This window comes from Schistocerca serialis, chromosome 2 (genome assembly GCF_023864345.2).
Source record: "Schistocerca serialis cubense isolate TAMUIC-IGC-003099 chromosome 2, iqSchSeri2.2, whole genome shotgun sequence".
NCBI lineage: Eukaryota > Metazoa > Arthropoda > Insecta > Orthoptera > Acrididae > Schistocerca > Schistocerca serialis.
Window position 1 is genome coordinate 978,483,702 of NC_064639.1, and position 22,986 is coordinate 978,506,687.

At 42.5% G+C, this 22,986-nt stretch overlaps 1 protein-coding gene across 1 annotated transcript in view; it reads right to left on the reverse strand.

The window, feature by feature from the left end:
- Positions 1-22,986, reverse strand: part of LOC126458392 (acyl-CoA Delta-9 desaturase-like) — a 68,406-nt gene that overhangs the window by 45,087 nt on the left and 333 nt on the right. The window lies entirely within an intron of this gene.

The following is a 22,986-nucleotide window of genomic DNA, read 5'->3' on the forward strand; positions in this document are numbered from 1 at the left end:
TGCCTCAACACACTGCCCCATAAACGTCAACGAATGAGGGAGTGATAACCAAGCGATTTAGTCCCTTTAATCTGCAAACCAATCAACCAATACTCAAGTCTGGCGGACTTTTAACTAGGAGGGTTCCTTTCGGCGTTCGATCAGTAGGCTATATGCTGCCACTTTGGCTCTGACGACACGAGATGTGGGGCAGTGATTAAGATGCTGGACTGGCATTTCGGTAGCGGGGTGGCAGGCTTCAGATCCTCTCCCAGCCAAAAAAAGTTTCTTATGGTTTACGCAGGCCAATTAAGATGAATGTCGGATACCAGGAGAGTTCTCTGATGTGGATGACGGCTATTTCCTGTCGCCGTACTTGTACTAATAAGCTCTTGCTGTCCCCAGTGACCTCGTTACCGATGAGAGTATGAGACAAACTCCATTCTTCCTTCCAACTACATTAACACGCCGGAGGGAGAGGCCTACAAACCGTCTTAACTTGGAACTTGCCAAGAAAGCATTAGGCATACGGGGTTTCTTCCTCTCCTGCCCTCGGACTGACCGGTTTTCTTTGAGTGGAATTCAAATTACAGAATGACTTGGCATTTTATTGCACACACATTATCGCCAGAGTGAGGATGAAATGAGTTAGCAGGGAAGAGCCGGCCGTTGTGGACGAGCAGTTCTAGGCGCTTCAGTCTGGAAGCGCGCGACCGCTACGGTCGCAGGTTCGAATCCTGCCTCGGGCATGGATGTGTGAGATGTCCTTAGGTTAGTTAGGTTTAAGTAGTTCTAAGTTCTAGGGGGTCTTGTGGCCTCAGATGTGAAGTCCCACAGTGCTCAGAGCCATTTGAACCATTTGGCAGGGAAGATTGACGGTTGCCATTTCCATTGCTGTAGCGACAATATGCGACGTGTGCGGGTTTTTTTTTTTTCTCCAAAATGCCATACCAGCCTCGCTTTCATCTGCAGACAAGATCAACAGGTTTATATTCTAGCACTACCGAACTAAAGATTATTGTTGTTTGACACGAACACAGGACCACAAGGGATACACCAAATGATTTTCCCATTTTACTACGTAGTGGTTTCGATCAATGTCCTTTAATCTCTTGAAAATAACAATCTCAATTTGAACTTTAGAAGGATGAGAGTCAGTACTCACAAACATTTTAGTCTTAAGCTGCACAAACACAGCCATATCCGTACCCCCAATGAAACCTCTCTCCGCCGGCCGCGGTGGTCTCGCGGTTCTAGGCGCGCAGTCCCGAACCGTGCAACAGCTACGGTCGCAGGTTCGAATCCTGCCTCGGGCATGGATGTGTGTGATGTCCTTAGGTTAGTTAGGTTTAAGTAGTTCTAAGTTCTAGGGGACTAATAACCACAGCAGTTGAGTCCCATAGTAAAAAAAACCTCTCTCCGTTTAGCTAACAGCTGGACGACTCTGCTCAGTTGCGGCGCTAGAAGCTACAGCAACATAAAATTAAACAACTAATCTCAACAGTGGCCCCTTTCACATTAGACCTGCAGAGGGGTTTGCAGCCACATCATCCTGCACCTTTCAATCTTAGTCCTGTTGGTCACATAATTCAATCTTTCGAAAGCAGAACTAACGAAAATCTCCTCACTGTTTCAGGTTCCAAGAAATACCCAATGTCGTGGAATTCACAGACTTCTTGAGTTCAAAGAAGTTTCGAAAAAACTTCGACACACAAGACTATGAATGATGTTCAAATAATTATGCTTTCCTACTTGCTGAAGTAGTCAACGAATATAAACCACTTTGCAACGGTGGAATGAATAAAAAACTGAAGAAAAGGAAAGTGCTACATTTTTAATGAGGTTGTACTAAATGGGTTGGTGAAAGCAGATAAATACTAAGTTTTCTGCTACCGCAGGCATCCACAGCCTCTAAGAATTTACTAAAAGAATACACTGTCTGTTGTAGGCTTTATTGTACTTTACTAAAGTCGTGCTATTAGCTAATTTCGGCCATGAGCGATTGTCAAGCACGTTTGCTATACGATGTACTACATATCGTGCTCATTACACGCTTATGTCACAAACATAAAACCAAAAGTAGTACTACATCCAGTTGGATAGGGCACTAACAAACAGCCTATGCTGCTTCCTGACAATATCTCATTACTTTGTTACAACAAAATGCTCAGAATGACGTCATGCTTCTTGTGGATTGGCCAGTCCAGGTCTCCCTGTAAAAACAATGTGCATTGCGGTTATTTCCGAAATTCAATTGCACTTCAGATTACGAAAATCCGGCCTCACGATAAGACTCGGTTCCCTCCAACGGAAGATGGTTCTACCTTGAACGGTTGTGAAGCGCTTTTCCTGACGAATATTGTTCACTCAATGACAATATGCGTGTGGATGTGTCCTGTTATGACAATTTAACGAACGTAAAATCCCTACACGAAATAAAAGACAAGCTCGTTACCGATGCGCCATATGGAATCCTCATTTCCTACAGCTAGGAAATTTCTTTTAATTAACAAGGCCACATTCATTAGCGGTCCATGCGTGACTGCTCCGCGCATCGGCGGATCGCTTGTCCATCACAGCGTTAGGTCACAGATATGGTCCGCGTCCTTTCATCTGTCCTGTTCCCTGCTACGTACCGAAGAAGGCAAGCGGCGGAGAAAGTGGGCACAGACTTAGAAAGTCAGAGTGCTTCCTCCGCCTGCTGAGCTGGTAGATGGGCTAAGCCCACAATCCTCGAGTAGGCAGCAGACAGCTTCTGCGCACGCTAACTCCGCGCGGACTTTCGCGAAAGTACGCTGCAGAAGTCAGACAAACCACCTACAAGGCGTATGCATAGTTCCTGCATTATAATACTGTTGTTGTTGTGGTCTTCACTTCTGAGACTGGTTTGATGCAGCTCTCCATGCCTCTCTATCCTATGCAAGCTTCTTCATCTTCCAGTACTTACTGCAACCTACATCCTTCTGTATCTGTTTAGTGTAATCATATCTTGGTCTCCCTCTACGATATTTACCCTCCACGCTGCCCTCCAATACTAAATTGGTGATCCCTTGATGCCTCAGAGCATGTCCTACCAACCGATCCCTTCTTCTAGTCAAGTTGTGCCACAAATATCTGTTCTCCCCAATCCTATTCAATACCTCCTCATTAGTTATGTGATCTACCCATCTAATCTTCAGCATTCTTCTGTAGCACCACATTTCGAAAGCTTCTATTCTCTTCTTGTCCAGACTAGTTATCGTCCATGTTTCACTGCCATACGTGGCTACACTCCACACAAATATTTTCAGAAACGACTTCCTAACACTTAAATATATACTCGATGTTAACAAATTTCTCTTCTTCAGAAACGCTTTCCTAGCCATTGCCAGTCTACATATTATATCCTCTCTACTTCGACCATCATCAGTTATTTTGCTCCCCAAATAGCAAATCCTCGTTTTGCTTTTGTTGATGTTCATCTTATATCCTCCTTTCAAGACACTGTCCATTCCGTTCAACTGCTCTTCCAGTTCCTTTGCTACCTACTCCGAATTTCTCTTTTGTTTCCTTAACTGCTTGCTCAATATACAGATTGAATAACATCGGGGATGAATAGCATCGGGGAGAGGCTACAACCCTGTCTCACTCCCTTCCCAATCACTGCTTCCCTTTCATGCCCCTCGACTCTAATAACTGCCATCTGGTTTCTGTACAAATTGTAAATAGCCTTTCGCTCCCTGTATTTTACCCCTGCCACCTTCGGAAACCTCCTAATATCGTGTCGGACCCCCTTTTGCCCACAGCATAGTGCAGCAACGCAACGTGGCATGGACTCAAGTCGTTGGAAATCCCCGCAAAAATATTGAGCCATTGCGAAAGTTTAGCCGCCGTAGGGTTTCGTGCAAGAAATTAATTCTCAATTATGTCTTATAAACGTTCGATGGGTGACTATATCATTCGCTGGAATTGTCCAGAATGTTCAACCAAATCGCAAACCACTGTGACCCGATGACATGGGGCACTCATCTATAAAAATTCCATCGTTTTTGGGAACATTAAATCCATGAATGGCTGCAAATGGTCTCCGAGTAGCCTAACATAACCATTTCCAATCAACGATCGGTTCAGTCGGCTAGAGGACCCCCTTCATTCCCACAGCCCACACCATTATTGAGCCAACACCATCTTGCACAGTACCTTGTAGACACCTTGGGTCCACGACTTCGTGGAGTCTGCGCCACACTCGAACCTTACCATCATCTCTTACCGACTGAAGTCGGGACTCATCTGGCCAGGCCCACGGTCTTCAGTCGTCTAGGATCCAACCGACAGGATCACGAGCCAAAAAGAGGCGCTGCAGGCGATGTCGTTCTGTTAGCAGAGGAACTCGAGTCAGTCGTATTCAGCCATAGCCCATTAATGCCGCACTGTCCTAACGGTTTCGTTCTTCGCATATGTCCCACATTATTTTTCGGGGTTATTTCACGCAGTGTTGCTTGTCTGTTAGCACTAACATCCCAATGCAAACGCTGCTGGTCTTGGTCGTTAAATGAATGCCGTCGGCCGCTGCTTTGTCCGTGGTGGACACGTGCTACCTGAAACCTGGTATACTCGCGAACTCTTGACGCCGTGGATTTCGGAATATTGAATTCCCTAACGATTTCCTTAATGGACTGTCCCAGGCGTCTAACTCCAACTACCATTCCGCATTCAAAATCTGTCAATTCCCGTCGTGCCGCCATAACCACGTCGGAAAGCTTTTCTTGTATCTGAGTACAAGTGATACCTCCGTCAATGCACTGCTCTTAGTTTATACCTTGTGTACGCAATACTAACATTTGTATGTGCATACCCTATCCCATGACTTGTCACCTCAGTGTATATACACAAGATGTAAGTAAAACCCACATTTACATTTACATTCTTCAAGCAGGGTAACAGGTTAAAAGAGTGACTCCGATCATGACAACTTTTAATTACGGTTGTTCCAAACAAAAAATTACTCGACAGCAGCTCCATCCGCACATAAAGAACTGCAGGATCAACGTGTAACAATTTATTTTACCAGTCTATACTTCAGCAGCTTGTATCCCATGCAACGTTCAACACATCGCACTTTAATAATAAACATAATGTACGCCGTATCACATGCCGGTGTAAGTCGTATCTAACAACCACGTAAACTTAGAACATTTGTGAGATCCCATTGAATAACAAACGATATTTCTCGCACGTTATTAGGTGCTTCCAGTATATAAAACATTTTTACGTTAATTAACGTAAATATTCGTGGATATTAGGTTTCACAAAAGTGACAAAGTAACAGAAAGTACACTATCGAACAATGTTCAATATCTACCAATGGAGCTGTTATAGCCACAACCACGAGTGACTAAACGAAGATCCATTGTTGACTATGCATAATTTTTGTTTCTAATGATCGAACACTGCAACTCAGTGCCATGACACTAGCAACAATTCTGACACTATATTATTATTATTGCGTTATTGTAGAAACACGTAATCCTTACGCAGTCAATCCAGTCCAGACTGGTCAATGACGTAGAACTGATAATAAATAGTAATAAACATGTGCCAGCTTAGGTCTCTTACAGCCAGCCGTACATACGCCATATAGCCCGAACAAAGAGAGGTGTTGCCAGCTGTGCGTGGCCAGTGGATGATTTTTAGAGTAACATGACAACTACAATTCTTGTGACTCTTAGTATTCATATAGTGTCTACTGGAAATATGTGTTGCTTAAGAGCAATATTATCTTTCACAGGGTTAACTAATTTAATAATTACGTTGGCAATTGAAGAATCATGAAACTTAAAAAATAAAATTGTGATTTCGTCGTCACCTGACGGGTACGTTTTATTACTGGCTGGACTGTTTAACAATTATTCCTTTTTCTATATACTGTAGCTAATCGGCAGCACTTTGATACGTGGGTCACGTCTGTCTTCAGTTTTAAAGAAGGACCCGAGGGATTAAAAAACCTTTAGATATTCACTGGTAGTTGTGCTTGGTATTGTTCCACAATGAGCATCGCATGGCTGGATGACGTCACAATGATTTACTTGCACGCGAACTGGAACAGACGCTCTGGGCGTGTCCTCAGGTGACCCCTCACGCCACCCTACGAAGCCGCCACCAGCGCCGCTAGCGGAACTCCTGTGTACTCTACCCGCATCGCACCATGCCACGCCATCTCACCTCATGCTCTTTCGGCCAATGGTTGCGACTCTTGGCGATGACGTCACAGTTACCACGGAGATCCGCGCGTCGTACGATACTGCTTAGTGATGGGCTAAACTGCGATTTTCCGATATCAGTGATTTCTGTGAATGCTACTTTTCAGTATCTGTTATTCTTAACTGTGATTTGTCGCAGTTAAGAGTCGCAGTTAAGGAACATAAGTCGCGTATCCCTCCGCCACTGCTATTTCTGCTACTTCCGCGATTTCTGCGACTTCTGCTACTTCTGCGACTTCTGCGATTTCTGCTACTTCTGCGATTTCTGTGACTTCTGCTACTTCTGCGATTTCTGTGACTTCTGCGATTTCTGTGACTTCTGCTACTTCTGCGATTTCTGTGACTCCTGCGATTTCTGCGACGTCCCGCCGTATGAAAAAGTTACATCTGTCCACACAGAAAATTGCATCTCAACAAACCGGTCATTCGTAAGTATGTTTTACGTTTATTCTTCCGTTGGCTTTAATTTTGTATTAAAGAAACAACTGTGAAAATATTAATAGCGTAATTAATATGTAAGTAGCCGCACAGTACCGTAATAGTTCGTGTTTAGAAAATGAATTCTAACATATTGTTATCTTCATAGGTACCTGAACTACATTTCAGTCACTCAGTAAAGAGATAATTCAAAGTATCATTGTCAACAGATCTGAAGAAATTGCCAGTCTTTAGACCGTTTTCGTCAGATGAGAGGTTAGTTTCTAAGCGTTTTGATGGACTTAATTACTTCAGTGAGATCGTTCTTGCGAATGTGATATAGCAAATATTAGCAAATGTGATATAGCAAATATTAGCAGTCTACTCTGTCAATTATATTGCTAGTAATTAGTGACAGCAAAAATTGTTTAATAATCTTTGTGTTTTTGCAGACGCAGTTCTGACTGATTACTGGTTGCTGTACATATCTATCCACATCAAGGCTGTTGAGAGAGACTCGTGAAGATTCAAGACAGCTCTTAGAGGATTTGCAGTTTAAAAGTGAAATAATTACGAAATAAGTGTGCGACTGATTAAAGTGTTTTATTGAAGTTGTTGTGCGATTTTAAAGGAATAATAAATGTTAAATACATTGAGTGAATAATAAAAATCTCATTTTCCACATGTTAAGCCGTCCTATACCCGTAATTTTCCGCCACTTATTTATTGGTAAACACTTGTTGGATACAGACGTGCCGCCCCGCCCCCCTTTCTCCACAATCTTGGTGTGACACTGACTTGTAACATATCCCGAAGTCTACAATATGCATTTCGAGGCTGTTGTTATGAAAGTGGGGAAGTACAGATCTTCCAGTTAAATCAGGAATAGCTTAAGTGCATTACTTGAAAGTGACACAGGAAAAGCTTACTTATGTAGGTGGTAGTAGTGTCGGCAAAAAGTTCTTGTGTGTGAAGTTGCCATGTAGAACACCAGGTGTAAAACTTTTCTCCCGAGTCTTGAACTGTGTCGGAACAAAAGTGAGGCGTTCATATGACTGTTTTCATTTCTCTACACTTATACAGATGTCCGAGTTCTGCTGTGTTAACATTGCAAAGTCCTGTAGGCATGTGGAGTACTAACCAAAACTGTCATATAGGAAGCAGAATCAAACACATTTGTCACGTTACTTGATATTTTCAGGAGAAAAAGGCAATATTGCTTCTTATTAATATAATACATTCAGAGTCACAGCAGTATTTGACCAACCATAACTGATGCTGAATGTGCATGTCGTCATATAATATGAAGGGCTTATTTCAATAGTGGTACAAGTCCATTACCTACACTTTTCTGTCTATAATGCTTCTGAAATTAGTGATCCAAACAAACATAAACAAAGGTTCATCTCTAGCAAGAAGCCATATGCTTGAATATTTCTGGTATCTCAACTGCAGATTTTTCAGCGCTCATTTAACTTTACGACTCTATATCTCAAAATTAACAAAAATGGACTTGTACCACTACTGAAAAAAGCCCTTCATATGCACACACAGCACATCGATCTCGTGAGGCACAAGGCTCTCATAACGAAGTACGTACGTCGGTCAACAGATGACACTAGGAAAAGTATGTTAACTGCGCTTTTTAGTTGCTACTTGCGACTGTTAGTTGCGATTTGTCACAGAAATCGCAGTTTGACTCGGTAGCGAATAGTGTAGTATGAACTTTGCTCAACAGATGGCAGTGCTAACTGCGCTTTTTAGTTGCTACTTGCGACTCTTAGTTGCGACTTGTCACGGAAATCGCAGTTAGACTCCATAGCGTACCGCAGAGATGGACGTAGTACGAACTTTGGCCAACAGATGCCACTGTTAACCGCGCTTTCTAGTTGCTACTTGCGACTCTTAGTTGCGACTTGTCACGGAAATCGCAGTTAGATTCCATAGCGTACCGCAGAGATGGACGTAGTACGAACTTCGGCCAACAGATGCCACTGTTAACCGCGCGTTTTAGTTGCTACTTGCGACTCTTAGTTGCGACTTGTCACTGAAATCGCAGAAAGCAGTGCTAAATTCGACCAATAGATGGCTCACGTCTTTGAATGTGAAATACTATTTGCGACTGCTAACTGTGACTGAAATCGCAGTTAGATTCTGTAAAGTTGCTACTGTGATATCTGTGACTTCTCAGTCACTGTGATTTCTAACAGATACGCGATTTCCTGCCCACCACTAATACTGCTTCTCGAGGAACTGGTAGAATACAGAGGAAATTGCGAAGCAGACGATGACAAGCTATATTGACTTTACCCGTTATCAGCAGCGAACCGAATACACTAAGCAGTGCATTTCAGTGTAGCATTGTTCTAGTTCGACGAGTTTACTGCGGCGAAACAGATTTGGATAAAAAGCCAAAATTGTGTTCCAGGCAAATGGCGGACCTTGTTCGTGATATTCAAGATAAACACTGCTTAAAATCCAAAATTCAGCGCAATTTCAACCGAGTTTTCAATTCTCTCAAAACCTTCATACCTAATATCATCAATGCCTATTTCCCTGCTGTAGATTCCATATTGTTAAGACGCAGTTCCTTCCGCGCAGCCTGCAGCTGCGGCCATCGCAGTGTGATTGAAGTGCGCGATAGATTCCCACGAAGAGGTTGTGACCTGCGGCTGATGGCAGTGCACGAGGAAAATTATTTTTCTGATTTTCTTGTCGTAAAAAACCCTGTATATAAAGGAAATAAAGCTACATCAACTATTGAATTAGTTTACCGATAGAGGGTTTCCTTTTCATCACTTAAAAAAATCTTTCGGGTTTGCTCATCTTCTTTACTAAATAATACCAATTCAATTTTGAGAATTTTTTCCGTATCTTATTGTTTCACATCACAGCGTTATGATAAAGTGGCTACTTTTTAATGGTTGATATTGGTCATAGTTATTGTGATGCATATAAATTACTGGTCAGTGTCATTGTTAGCTTCAGTCGTGTGCAATTCGTTGGCGTGGACGCACATTTCGTGAAATATTGATCGCGATTTATTCTTATATTTACTGCAGGTACAAAATGACGAGAAAGAAGATGTCATTCTACTTCAAAAGTTACACAATGGAGGAGATGAAACATTCCATTCTTTAGGACAAGGATTGACGAAAGTTTCTTTATGGCACCGTGGGTTCTTCAGATTAAGCACTGCCCAGTTAAAATGTGACCTACACCTAGTCCAAGAAGATCTCAGGACAAACACACATTTGCATCCAATAACACACGACGAAAAATCTGACGTAACAATAAGGTAAGAGGAATCAAAATACTTCGTAGACTACAGTGATTTAGTTACCATTGGTTTTGTTGTGGAAGAATGAAAACCATTTACAATGATCTCTAATTTGCTGCCCTATCAGGCTGTGCATAATCAGCTTTGGCCAGGAATGACAGGGAAAGTAAATAATGATTGGTTTCATAACGCGCGGCCGGAGTGGCCGAGCGGTTCTAAGCGCTACAGTTTGGAACCGCGCGACCGCTACGGTCTCAGGTTCGAATGCTGCCTCGGGCATGGATGTGTGTGATGTCCTTAGGTTAGTTAGGTTTAAACAGTTCTAAGTTCTATGGGACTGATGACCTCCGAAGTTAAGTCCCATAGTGCTCATAACCATTTGAACCATTTCGTTACTACTAACGCAATGTCATGCAGGAGGCGGCCTTTGCAACGCACAGTCAAATGGACCAGCGAAGTAGGAGTACTTGGAAAACTGTGTCATAGCGCACACAGACTCAGTACTGTTTTACACAAGGCCAGTAATTTAGTGCACCTCAGGGAAGGCAAAATTGAAGGTCAAATGTCGGCGTATGCTAACAGATCTGTAAAGATGGGGCGAATCTTGCAGCAAAGCTTATAATGACTCTAGAACAATGCTTTCCAACACTGAGAACGTCTGAAAGATCTTTTGACTGTCTATTTAAAACCGAAGAGTACCTTCTTATTTATTTTAGTTCAAAAACACACACAAAGCACGCGCGCGTCTTGCAATTGCGGAAATAGGTTGTTGCGCAAAACACTAACCTAATGGTTTCTGTTTGATAGCTTCTCGAACGCTTTCACCAACGCATCGATTACGGCTGCCTTCCTTTATTTTATGTAGCTACAAACGGTATTTCATATCACAAGCGCTCCTGTTCTACGGAATCAGTAACAGCACAACTGTATCATTACTTTAACGAGCCACACGGCCGACGCTCCGTATCCAAGAGGCGACTTACAGGGAGTGCAGGTGAGACGAATTTCTAATTCTACTATAGCCAACGGGTGTGCGGGCTGAAATATACCAGTCGAACTTCTGCTTTCCACTTTTCTGGGTCGCACCTGCTACATTATTCAATTAAATTACCAGGCTGAATACTGAAGTATACGCTCCTTTAGTTACTAAATCACTCGTCACTGAGCATAAATGTAGGCCTATACTGAACCAGACGTCATTTCTGTGGCAGCCTGTGAGTAAAGAACTTTGCTGCTTTCTTCCCAACAGGAAACGCGGTCGTCAGAAGCACTGCCCGTGACGACAACGGAACAAGCCGCAAGCCAGCTGGGGCAAACCGGCAGACATCGCCTTCCACGTGGCAGTCCATCACCGGTCTAAAGCTGCAACACTGCCAGTCTACGCCACCGAGGCAATCGACTAACCGCCGTATCGTAAAACCTTTACCTCAATATTTATTGGTGCAACTACAATGCAGGCGAGGCGCTAGGCGCTATAAAGGTATTTCTTGAGTAGCACCCTTGTATTGGCTTTATTTTCCCACTCAGTAGTAGTGCTCCGTCTTTTAACTATTTACAGATGCAGTTGACGAGTTAGTAATGTCAAAAATGACAGTTATGGCACTACTAAAAGTGAAATAACACCTGGCACCAGCGCTACAAAACAGTTCGCAACACAGACAAAATATTGGGCCTATCAAAGATACGAGAATTCGAGTCACTGTATTAGATAACGAATCCTTTTCTGAAAAGGTAGATAGAACTAAAAAACTTGAAATCAAGTAGGAGTATAATGAATTGTCTCGCAAGAAAGTTGGAATTTTGTGGTAAGGTTCTATGGGACTAAACTGCTGAATTCATCGGTCCTTACACTTACATACTACCTACATTAACTCTAACGTACGCCAAGGGCAACACAAACACCCATGTCGAGGGATGACTCTAACCTCCGACGGGGGCAGCCGCGCGAACCATGACAAGGCGCCCTTGACCACGCGGTTACTTCTCGCGGCCGTCTCGCAACACATTTCTTGTATAAAATGTACTTGATACTTGTCACGATACATTTGGATACAATTCCAAGCTTTCATCGTCCTCTAGTGGATTCTACAAGAACGCAATCGTCAAAGATATGACGTGAATCCAAAGATGCAAATGATGTAGTAGTGCTCCCTTTAGCCAATAATTCTGTCGATTCAAGCTATCATTGACTTCGTTTACGACCGTCACATCTTCCAAAACACGAAAAGCGTATTTCGGGAATAATTATCGCTGTGGTGTTTACATATTAAGCTCTGAAGCCACGTTAAATATGGCGTATGGAAAACAGCCATTCGAGTTTCTGATTTGGAGAACACAGTCGCAGTATCTCGTGACTTAAATATTACGGACTGCTTCAGGCTTAGTCTAATATTTCTGCTTCTCCTTCCTTGCACAGTTAGTCACACCGTCCATTTTAGTCGATTATTTTAAAAACAATGACAGCCCAAGCACGTTCCATGTGCGTTTACATGGGAGCGAAAAATCGATGCGGAAGTGATTAACAGGGAGCTAAAAACGGATTCCAGAATCGATTTTGGCGTGTTTACTTGACCTACATGAAGCTGTATTGGTAAATCCGTTCATGAAATCCCTCTTTGGGAGCGCATGAAACAATATCTACGAACATCACTTTCTTCTCAGACAAAGACAACTCACCGCTTTGAAGAAAACTGAATTAAAATTTAACGTTACATGGCAGTCCAGAGTTTTAATTTAGTGATATTTATACACTGTTTAATGAAAGTAGCATTTAAATGGACATTAACCCTGTTAAACGACAATGTCAAAGACACTCTGAGGTATACAAAAAAAAACTCCAGTATGTCTTATTTCTAAAAAGTACTGTATGCTGTTTTCCTGTAGTTTATAAATTAATGCAAATTTAAAAACCCATTATTATTTAAAAAAAATTATTAGCATTAGTATTAATTTAAGAATCAACAGATAGGTATAGAAAAAACAGACACAAAATTTTGCTCCTTTGGTATGCATTATTAAAACAGACAACTATTTAACGCACTGTAGCGATAATGACAAACACATTCCCAAGAAACAACGTTAAATTTGCTCACGAAATGATGTTGCAGATTTTTGCAGTAGTGCTTCCCTGCCATATGGTTCTTTAATACTGTTTTTCACTCGATGCGTTCAAAGCACATCCGCACTCTGTTCATCACAAATGATTCTGGGGCACGAAGAGCAGATATTTTGTTTTTCTGTCACAGTTGAGGGGACGGAAATTGCATCTTCTTTGGTTTCTGTTTACTTCTTCTGCTGGTCGCCCTGCTTGGTCGGAAGGCACACTTTAATACGTCGTAGATCACTGTGTAAAGACTGCGTCCATGAGTCGCCACTTCAACTCGTGCCTGCAGAAGAGGTATTACCACTGATAATGATAGTTGTTTCACGAATGTTCTTTTCACCTTCGGGTATTCATCGCTCATAATGTATAGAATCACTGCATTTATAGAACTTTGGTCCATAATATCATACCAGACACAATGGACGGCAATTCTATATTCGACTTAACAACGTAGGTGTGACAGTCAAAAGAGCAAGGGTCTCCTTTAGTTACATTATAATACATTATCACTACAGCTTTCTTCGCAGTTTAATTAACTTCTTTGCTGCAATGCATAAAGGATAAATCGAAATGTTTCTGTTTCTCTTTGGCGAGTATGAGTCACATGCAATAGGCGTCAAAGACAAACAAGGAAGCACCTTGAGCATTCTTGGTAATAAAAGATAGTGGTCATTTTCTCTTGTTATACCGAACAGTGACGACTTGGTTGACTGAAGGTCCTCACATACCAGTACAGTATTTTTACTTCATTGGGTGGTTTCATTTTACCGACATATTAATGTGTGTGAAATCTTATCGGACTTAACTGCTAAGGTCATCAGTCCCTAAGCTTACACATCACTACTTAACCTAAATTATCCTAAGGACAAACACACACCCATGCTCGAGGGAGGACTCGAACCTCCACCGGGACCAGCCGCACTTACCAGCATATGCTGCTGTATTTAACACGCAATACTTTTTTGAATTATTGAGCCTTACAATCTTTATCCTATATTTATAAGGTTTACTTCTCATGTAAATCCTGAATGGGCATCTATCTCTGAGTCCAGAGTTGCTGCCGGCCGCGGTGGTCTAGCGGTTCTAGGCGCGCAGTCCGGAACCGCGCGACTGCTACGGTCGCAGGTTCGAATCCTGCCTCGGGCATAGATGTGTGTGATGTCCTTAGGTTAGTTAGGTTTAAGTAGTTCTAAGTTCTAGGGGACTGATGACCACAGATGGTAAGTCCCATAGTGCTCAGAGCCATTTGAACCAGACTTGCTCAGCTGATTTGCCGGTAATCCAATCTCATATATTATCCTACAATTTTAAATCTGTCCCCCATGATATAGTTGTTCGATAAACAGAACTTCTAAAGCTGACAGACCAAATTTGTTCTAAATTTCTATGACAGTTTCTGTACTCCATACAGACACAACAAACCAAGGAATGATAATTCGCTTTCAGGTGAGTCATTATGATAGCTACGACACCAGTCTCAAAAAAGAACCCTAGTTGTTGCTTTATCTGTTCCAGATATTTTGCCGAGCGGTTATAGGCGCTACAGTCTGGAACCGCGCGACCGCTACGGTCGCAGGTTCGAATCCTGCCTCGGGCATGGATGTGTGTGATGTTCTTAGGTTAGTTAGGTTTAAGTAGTTCTAAGTTCTAGGGGACTGATGACCTCAGAAGTTAAGTCCCATAGTGCTCAGAGCCATTTGAATCATTTTTTGAACCAGATATTTTGGCCAAACAAGCGATTCCACGACTCAACTCTGACTTCTCCCTTGGCAAGTGGTACACGAATTAGCAGGTTCCTAGCTAATGGACCGTCAATTTTTTCTGGTTCTTGAATGCTGCACAAGTCGTCTTTTCTCCCAATACGAGCTGCCACATTTCTAATTCTGTGAAGGTGCACTGAACATTTGGAAGTCCAGATCCTGAGGCCTGAGAATCTTGCAGCAGTCCAGCAGATGTCTGAGGGGGTTTGAGCTTTACACTGAACACTATGACCACCGACCTACTATCGATACAAACCCTTCAGGCGATAGCAGCGTCACCTGACGAGGCATGACTGCTAGTCAGACGCACGCACGGTGCATGTATTTTCAGTGAGCGTATTGTCCATGGGTAGTTTGGGGAAGGTACGCAATCTGCGTTTGATCGAGGGCAGATTGTGATGGCTCGGAGACTACGCACAAGCACTTCGGAAACTGCACGCCTTGTCCGTTGTTAAAGGGGTGCTGCGGTGAGTGTCTTCAACACGTGGCGAAACCAAAGTGAAACCACGTCCAGACGTCGTAGGAACGGGCGGTCACCCTTCATTATGGACACTGTAGGCTGGGCAGACTGGTAAAACAGGACAAGCGGCGAACTGTGGCGGAACTAACATCAGACTTTTTAACTGGACAGAGTATAAGTGCACCGGAACACTCCCAACGATGGGCCTCCGTAGCCGACGATCCATAGAAGTGCCAATGTTAACAAATGGTTCAAATGTCTCTAAGAACTATGGCATTTAACATCGGAAGTCATCAGACTTAGAACTACTTAAACCTAACCAACCTAAGGACTTCACACACATCCATGCCCGAGGCAGGATTCGAACCTGTGACCGTAGCAGCAACCGGTTCCGGACTGAAGCGCCTAGAACCGCTCGACTACAGCGGCCGGCCCCAATGTTAACACCAAGAAATCTGTAACTACTACTGAAATGGACACGTGCCATCGGCACTGGACGATGCTCTGTGGCAGAGCATTGCAGGGTCTGATGAATCCCAGTACCTTCTTAATTATGCCGATGGAAGAGTGCGAATCCCTTGTCTTCCAGGGGAGAAGCTCCTTGACACCTGTACTGCAGCACGGAGACAAGCTGGTGGCGGCTCCATTATGCTCTGGGGGACGGCATCCATGAGTCCAGTGGAGCTCGTGCAAGGCACCATGATGGCCAAGGAGTATAGTACACTGGCTGCAGAATAAGTAAACCTCTTCAGGACCATGACGCTTCCAATGCGTTACGTCGCAAGGCCAAGAGTTTGGTGGAGCGTCTCGAGGAAAACAGTGGCGAGTTCCAATTGATGTGCTGCCCCCGCTCCCTCCCAAACTCGCCGGCACTGAACCCGACAAAACACATCTGGGATGTGATTGAACACGGCGTAAGGTCCCCGGAATTTACGGGAATTAGGTGACTTGTGCGTGCAGATGTGGGGCCTACTCCCTCCACCGACCCACCAAAGCCTCAGTTTCCATGCCACGAAGCTTCGCCGCTGTTATCTGTGTCAAAGGTGGGCATACTGGCTATTAGGTAGAGGGGTCATAATGTTCTGTCTGATCAGTGTACGTTACCTCCTCCTCCTCTAGCTTCATCAGACACTTGAGATTCTTCCACAACATGGTCTGGATCCTCATCAATAATACCACCACCGGAAGACATCAGTGTCACTGTGTTCAAGTTATAGAGCCATTATTTACCTCCGTTGCCTGTCAGCAGATTGGACGTAACAAAAAACACTAAAGTAAAGCACAGTAGATAGACAACAGGAAACAGCACTTGATGATCGACAGAAAGCACGTCACGATCGGGTGCTGTGAACCCCACGCCAAATATGAACGTAATTTGCAGACTGACCAACATTTGCTAAGGCTAAATGGAACTGATAATAACGAAAAAAAATATAGGGTATGGCAGTAGTGTAATACAGGATTAAGGATGTATTCTAGTATCTGACAACTATCAGTTTTAAGAGAGCTGATTTGTTTAGTTGGACTGATAACGAATTGGAAGCACAATAGATAACATACAATATATTTGCTCACGCACATGTACTCGTTACCAAATATGCAAAACAAAATGTAAAGCATTCAGCGCGAAAAGTAATAAAGGACATGATCCTGGATTGCTAAGTACTAGGTTATCGTTGTTAGCTAAGGCTAAGCAACATCCCCCACGTTTTCTCGCCTCAGTATGATTCAGCAACTCATTCCCAGTTGTATACTTCACGAAACTCAACATTGGCGTTGCCATACACTACACGATTAGTGAGTAAAAGATGAGTCAGTTCTGCTCAAAAACTTAAGGTTGGTTTCATGCAGCTCTCCATTCCTACCAATCTCTCTCTCTTTCTCCATTTTAGCGTAACTGCTGCATCCCACATCACAGATGGCTAAATTTGTCCCCTTTCCAAGAGTCACTCCTCCAAATTAAACAGAGCCCTTAGCGTGTCTCTCAAGTTTTCATTCTGTTTATGTGCATTATTTAGCCATCAGATACGGCACATTCCATTCCATTAACCATCCGACTGGTTCCCTTTCAATCTCGGCATCTACTGCTGTCAACAAACCTTACCTTGATTTTTTGTCCACAAGAAGTATTTCGTAATTCGTGATAGTCCTGTATCTCCCTCACTATCTCTTTAGTATTCAGATTAAAGACCAGTGCTGACACAGCAACCTACCTTATAGCTTTCCTGACTTTAGCCTCTTGGATCATTCCGTCAGCGCTGACTACTCCAGTCTGCTTCGCATTAGTCATATACAAGATGTCAAGTTGGCCAATCAGCTTCCTAGTCCTGAATCTGTAATAGCCGGTAATTGTCGGATGGCTTTGGTCGCTAGTCAACTGTTTTTGGCTACAGCCAGCGTTACGTGGCTCACAGCACTGTAGTTTTGACTGCTAGGGATGCATCCCTGTACACCATCTCCCACAGTAAAGAGCATAAAGAATTTGATGCCGTAATAACTTTTACTTATGATTATCTTTTGGATGGTGCGGTAACTACGATATCTATAGTCCATGCGATGTAGTTCATAATTAACAACACCTTTGGCCACGTTTGGTAAGCAGACTTACGTCGAAAGCATGTTGAGGAGCTGGAAAGCTCCGCTGAGAATTACTCAGCCGAAGAGCTAATACACACGCGTGGCTAACACAGCTTCATTTGTGACCCTGCGCTAATTGAAAACGGCGACCGTGCTTAAAGCCGACACTCCGCTATACAGAGCAAGGAAAGTTCGCTTCCACACAAACCTACTGCAACTTTAAAAACCATTTTTTTTCTCAACGACAAAATACACTGTCCGTTAGATATTTTTCTTCTTTTATTTATGTGGGCAGCCATCACTGGTTTTACTGAAGCAGTTACCAGCGCTATCTGTAATCTACAACCATCTTCAGCTCCAATGTTGTAGCATAATCATGTGCCTTTGTGCTACGAGATTTCTTACGCCGCAACACTGGTTCTGAGGATGGCTGTATATTACAACCAAACCGACAATGTACGAGTAAAACCTGCGATTGGTGTCCATATAAATAGAAGAACAAGAATAACACGTTAATAGTGGTATGACAAACGAAAGTGCACAATCCGCCTGGAATGTCTACACAACGCTTTTTTCTATTTATTCATTGTGACTTACAATGAATGTAAACCGTCAGAATATAAGCATGTTCTAATTCGGTCACGGTTCAGAGAAATACGTTTTGTTTGTAAGATGCGACTGCTATCATTTGTATATAATATGTATTTCATTACAGTAACTAACTTTTTTCCATCTGGTATTGAGAAAATACTGTCATTTCATAAACGTTCACTTGATACACGATTCTAACAAAACCTCTATAATGTTTCATTTTGCTAAGGAGGCTTCAATGCAACTGCGTGTCTGACCAGATACTGTGTAATTGCCGGCCGGTGTGGCCGTGCGGTTCTAGGCACTTCAGTCTGGAACCGCATGACCACTACGGTCGCAGGTTCGAATCCTTCCTCGGGCATGGATGTGTGTGATGTCCTTCGGTTAGTTAGGTTTAGGTAGTTCTAAGTTCTAGGGGACTGATGACCATAGCTGTTAAGTCCCATAGTGCTCAGAGCGATACTGCGTAATTACCTAGACTGATCATTAGGCGCCAGTCTCAAACTACGTGACGTGATGGACGGCGTCGCAGGGAAACCCCGCCCACTTGGCTGCGAGCCTGTATGTGCAGAGGTGCCAGACTGCGCGGAGGCAGCACCAGATAACCAGCTCTGGCCGTGGCCTTGAAGCTCACGCGACCAGCTGACGAGCCATGAGCTGTGTCACAACCTCTCCAACACCACTCACGTTGCCGTCTCCGCCACGGCTTCGCGGCGCCCAAACGTCATATCATACATAGCCTTCACAGCGGCTCGCACCTACAGTTCTCCACCCTACGGAACGAAACTATGCTACACCGTCTGCAATCGATACAGGGTGTACTGTGATAGCGATGCTTTAGGAATTGATCGATCGATCGATCCTTCCCACAGTACCAGTATGATTCAAACTGTTCGAAGATCGGAAAAAAAACTTCCAATAGGTTCATGTGTAATTAGTAAAGCAAATTGGTGTTCATCAACGGGTTCAAAATAAAGAAAAACGCGTCTTCCCAAAGTTTCTGGTTATGAACTAAGTTAAGGCGTTCCAAATTACGTCATGTTTTTAATGTTACCGTCCCATGAGTAAAACACTCAGAGATAAGTTACAGAGGAATCTGGTTATAGAAGAAGTGTGCTCTGCACGTTTGAAACGATGATATATTTTCAGCAGGTAGGAAATACTGTTTACGACGTACAGCTTCCTTCTCTCGTGTTCACCCTGTCCCACGGGCCTGCTGTTTTCACGATCTGGCAAATTTATTTTCATTTCATTTCGGCGCTGTGCCCGTTCCATTTCAAAACTATCCATAGCTACTTCTGTACAGCAAAATTACTCTTCCAACAATTTGTTAGAAGGTTTATGGTACCTCGAAAATTTTATTAAACAACAGTTTCAATAATTAGTCTCCCTCATTTTCCAAACCAGAAACAAGAATGGAAAACGTCATTGCTATTCGATACTCGAATGCGCCGTTAATACTGCGTGGTTGCTGATGGGAACAGCTGACTTCATATATATCAAGTGATCTCGACCGGTATTTAATGCTTTCTGATTGTTGCCTACGTTAACTAATGGACAATTCTTGAGTTTACGCCGAGTACAACTACGAAATTTGTAAATGACATGCGGAGATGAGTAACTGAATTTATGTTAGACGCATTAAACGCTGTGTATGCTCTCAAGTATTTCGATATATGTGTGTTCCTGCATATCCTCTGCATTACACTTACGCGAAACACTCTAGGAATCACTAGACTCGTTTCGCAGATTACATACATATTTTCCTTTCTGAACTAGCAGCCTCTTGCGATTCTGTCAAAGTAGCAGTAATCTGGGCTATTGATCGTTAGATAGCCTCCTTTGCTGAAGCGCTATAATTGCCCGTTATTACTGCAACAATCAATTACTTTCATTACCGAACACCTAAATTATCCTTTGTTATTTAATCGACAAACAAATTAATCAGCACTGCTTTAATAGAAACAATTACATGTTCTCCTTTGCTACGCTCATTGTACGCATTTATGGCTAGCTTCCATTCACAGTTAAAGCAAAAATACCACAACAGAAAGAAACGATTACGTACCAAACAACTCATTACATATCTATCAAGTTGTTTAACTATTTCACGCTCTGAAATCTCTTTAGACAGCTCTTATTTCTGAATATGGATAAATATAAATGCGAAATTTACGATTTTTTTAGCGATTTGTGTCACTTCTCACGAAATATGGCACTGGACATAATGATGGGCCAATATGGAAATGCTTACCTGCAACGAACACCACTTGCAGCACAATTAAAGCCTTCGTTGTCTTCCATAAATTTTGTTAATGATTCCTATATAACCAAAACGTTACGTCATGAACGTATAAATACAACGTCTCTCACTTCGTGAAATGTAAAACTTCAGCAGCCTTCAGCTTCATGAATAAGTATTCGCAAATGGAGTCAGTCTTCTCAAAAATATACGGCGTAGGGATATGAAAAAGATGTCACATTTGTTCAGTAGCGGAGAAATAAAGTGGCAGTCTTCAATTCTTTACTACGGTACGGTCAGAGAAATTAGTTGCAAAAGATTCAAACCTATATTACAATACTTTGTGGCTAACACCCATGGAATTAGAAGAGGGAAAACAGAGCAATGCAAGCAACACACTTCACTACAATTTTGGAGTGGCAAGAACGTTCTGGAAAGGTGTGTCCAGGTGGCGTTCCAGCTGTAGCATCGAGCACTCGATAGGAGAAAAATAGCAAAAAATCGACGACATGGGGAATACTTAAAAACGGCTTAGTAACATAAGTTTGTAGAGTGACACGTTTCCGAAGTCCGTCCGGTATACACCTCCACTAAAAAACAAGTGCTTCGTTTCAGCCTAAGCGTTGCAGTAATCGGTGAAAATTGTGGTCCGACATTTATATCAAAAAATCTATACCAAAGTTACGTTCCACGACATCAATTCAAATTTTACCGGTACCTACGAGGAATCGTTTACAAATGTACAACGTGGATTCCTCTGTTGCTCGTTCAGATATAAGAATAAACTTAGGGAAACAAAGGCAATTACTTCTATTAAATATGGAACAGAACAATATGACTGTCTATTGTTTCGCCATACAAAAATTGCAATCAAGAATTTTACTTACCAACTGTAATGGAGAAAGTTTGATCGCGTTCTGAAGATTTGACAGGAATCCTCTCTTCAGTAGACAGGAGGTACACTATTCTGAACCTTTTTACGGCGGATTATGTAAAACCCTAACTGATCTGCCATGATTATGGCAATTTGACAGAATTAAGCAGAGCAAAGTCACATGAAGGTTACCAGATGTGAATCAATGCGATACAGCACAGAATAACTTCTTCCAGTTTCAATTCAGCTACTTATGCACATCCGTTAGAACATGCGAAACTAACTGGGGACAAACGAAGTGTTTCTGTGATTTGGATTTGAATTTCAAGCGCGGACTCATTGAAGTTGGAAATTCTAGCAGTTTCTACCCATGTAGTCTATTTAGCGACCAATTAAACATCATGTACAGAGGTGATAACGAGTACAGATCTATGAATTATCGTGCAATGATGTAGGAAATCCGTAGTGACGTATCGTAAGCTATCTAATCGAGCGATGGTTCTTATTTAACTGAAGAGTAACTCACACCGAGCAAGCATTTGACAAAGACTGCTTTACGTAATTTGCAAGTTACACACAGAAAACAAAGCAAAACTTTTGAGGTTCTAGGAATCACCTACATTGTCTATAACGTGTTAACATCAGAGTTCACTCACTGTAAATTAAATTTATCTAACAATCTGATATCAACAACATAACTTTCTGACAATAGCGAGCTCAAGTTTTTAAAAGGTATACCATTGACCGACGTTCCGCCCCCTCAATATACTTCGCATGCCGTATTTCGCAGGAAACGTGGCGTTCATCCGCCACACCGTAACGAGCAACATGATGATTATAACATAACAACGCATTGTACCCTTTTGAGGTGAATGACCGCTAGAAGCAATGATATATTTCAGACAGGACTTTCGTGTCCCCATATCCGATTATATTACTGCGATTTTTTCCCCAAATAGATGTGAAAAGCAATGAAGGTTTCAACTATAAACTCTCATCACACGTTTTCAGGTACAATGAAACCAAACAGAACGTTTTGGGTAAGTATCTATGATGCCGCAGAGAGAGCGGATTCGGCATTCATTTTCCTCTCGGGCAGTGCAAAAGTGACAGCTAGTTGTTATATCTCTGTTCACGATCCGCCATTCTTCTCACTAGTAAATTCGCAGACTCGTTCCTGCAGATTACACTGCGGGTGGTAGATTTGCACACGTAACATGGTGATATAAATGCTACTTTTCTTTAGACAAACTAATATTGTACATCACCATTATTTATCTTAGTGGAAATTTACAATTTTCGTTTGGCGTCTTCAAATGATTCGTTACGTACTTTGGTCGATATTTTGCAAATAGAAGCTTAGTAAGTATACTTCCTTTGTTCGTAGTGTATGTTGTTGAATACTTTTCATTACACTGCAATCAATCATGTATTTGCTAGAAACAAATACTAACTAACACTTCA